The sequence below is a fragment of the Macaca nemestrina genome, chromosome 9 (assembly GCF_043159975.1).
Source record: "Macaca nemestrina isolate mMacNem1 chromosome 9, mMacNem.hap1, whole genome shotgun sequence".
Lineage (NCBI taxonomy): Eukaryota > Metazoa > Chordata > Mammalia > Primates > Cercopithecidae > Macaca > Macaca nemestrina.
The window spans coordinates 83,766,414-83,769,207 of record NC_092133.1 but is presented as its reverse complement, the minus strand read 5'-3'; positions in this window follow the sequence as shown (position 1 = coordinate 83,769,207).

The following is a 2,794-nucleotide window of genomic DNA, read 5'->3' as shown; positions in this document are numbered from 1 at the left end:
CTATTGAGTGGGATCACAATTATTAAAAAGTTTGCCTTGGGAACAAAGACAGTACAATCACCCTCAGGGAACTGAATTACATACCCAAAGGGCACATGTGCCATTTACCTGGGCTCAATGGGGGTTTTCCAATGGATTCTTTGTAAATAGGTGTTGCACATACTTCTGTGCCTTTAAGCTTTCCTTTATAACTTCCAGACCTACTTCTGATGGTGATGAGTTTCTTTCAAAACCTAACCCTGGATATGGCGTCAGCTTTAGGCAAAATTATGAGTTGCTAGCTAACAAAAGTAGCTAATATTTTAATGAAATGTCTTATTATTAAGCTAAATGCCAAACACTATTCATTACATGTATTAGTAAGTTATCACAATTTTATGAAGTAGACATGACCATTTTTAATTATCAGTTGAAGAAACTAAGACACAGAAAACTTAAATACTTTACCCAAAGTCATGTTGCTTGTGGAGAAGTTGCAATTCATCTTGGTTATCTTGACCTAGAGTCTTCGTGCTGCATGACTATTTTAGAGTGTTATGTGTGCATGCAGAGTTCAGTGCTTGTCTGGTCCCACTCCCTCCTAACCCTTCTGTCCCCTAGTGATTTCATCCTGTTCCCTACTTCTCAAGACTACTCCTCTTCTTGGATACTTTTTCATATTCCAGAACTAATCATTCTGTTTCTTTTTTTTCTGCTCATCATGCCAAAGGCAAAGTTAGCAGGGTAACTGACATAAAGGAATTCATACTAAACAATGGCATGCTCAATTTGTAAAATTTCCCGGAGTTAAATAGGTAGAGTGAAAGGTGTAATTTCTTCTTTGAAGAAAACAATGTTGAATTTTACTTAAATGAATGATAAATATAATTTTGAGATGTATTTGCAATCTATATGAGTAATATATCCTATCATGCTTCACATTCTCACACTTTTATACCATTAAGGATCTCTACATCTGTCCCCAGTCAGCTACCATCTCTCTTCCTCAGCTGTTATGTCAGATCTAGAAATTAAATTTTAAAAGTAGTTCCTAGGTTTTAAACATTTTTAAATTTTCCTGGAAAATTTTCCTGGAAGGACATGATGAGTAACCTCATTGTCAGCAAATGCCTTAGGTATTAAGGAGAACAGTCCTAATGGCAATAGCTAATATTTTTTGGCAGGGCCAAGTTTTAGTATCTCTTTGCAACTGTGTGACAGCATGATGATATTCTTATTAGAAACCTATGAAGTGGCTATCCACTTTATTTTAGTTTTATAGGGGAAAAGCAAGTCCTTAGAGAGTCTAAGTAACTTGGGTCTGGATTTGAACTTCAATCTAGCTATCTCTACAACTTGACCATTGAGCATTATACCACCTTATATATCAAACTTACCTTGAAAAGCAACAAGCAAACCAAATAAATAAAACAATAAGAACAACCTATAATAAAAAGCCTTCTCAGCCGGGTGCAGTGGCTTACACCTGTAATCCCAGAATTTTGGGATGCTGAGGGAGGAGGATGGTGTGAGCCCAGGAGTTTGAAACCAACCTAGGCAACACAGTGTAACCCCGTCTCTACAAAAAAAAAAAAAATACAAAAATCATGTAGGTGGACATGGTGGTGCTCACCTGTGGTCCCAGCTACTCAGGAGGCTGAGGTAGAAGGATTTCTTGAGCCCAGGAGGCAGAGGCTGCAGTGAGTTGAGATAGTGCCAACTGCACTCCAGCCTCAGCAACAGAGAGAAACCATTTCTGAAAAAAAAAAAAAAGAAAAGGACTTATTATCTAATTCAGTATATTCTATAATAATCAAAACATATCATTGAATGAATGGGGAAGAAAATTAGATCAACTGCTGTGAAGTCAACTTGTTTACTCCTGATCAAGAAACAGCAGCAGATTTTACCTCTGTGGTATTAGTAAAATAGATCTTTGCGCAGGGCACGGTGGCTCACGCCTGTAATCCCAGCACTTTGGGAGGCCGAGGCGGGCAGATCACGAGGTCAGGAGATGGAGACCATCCTGGCTAACATGGTGAAATCTCGTCTCTACTAAAAATACAAAAAATTAGCCGGGCGCAGCGGCCTGCGCCTGTAGTACTAGCTACCAGCTACTTGGGAGAATGGTGTGAACCTGGAAGGCGGAGCTTGCAGTTAGCAGAGATTGAGCCACTGAGCTCCAGCCTGGGAGACAGAATGATTAAAAAAAATGTATATGTGTATATATATGTTTACATATATATACACACATAAAAATTTTTGCTTCCAAATATATATTTTAAATGTTTGATATATGGGGACACATCACAGTGTATACTGTCAAATTAAGTGAGTTATAAACAGAAGAGGAAAATCAAAATAGGAAAATTATAATAGCCTTAAATCTCTCAGTTGATATTAAAAATACTAAATTCTGGGCTGGGCGCCATGGCTCACACCAGTAATCCCAGCACTTTGGGAGGCCGAGATGGGTGGATCACGAGGTCAAGAGATGGAGACCATCCTGGCTAACATGGTGAAACGCCATCTCTACTACAAATACAAAAAAATTAGCTGGGCGTGGTGGCGGGTGCTTGTGGTCCCAGCTACTCGGGAGGCGTGAGTATGGCGTGAACCTGGGAGGTGGAGCTTGTAGTGAGCGGAGATCCAGCCACTGCACTCCAGCCTGGGCGACAGAGTGAGACTCCATTTCAAAAAAAGAAAAAGAGAGAAAAAAAAAAGACAAAAACTAAATTCTGGCAGCTAGGGTAAAATTAATATAAGAAAAGAATAGATACAGCACTCATTTTTTCTATACCCCCAAGTGTTTTAA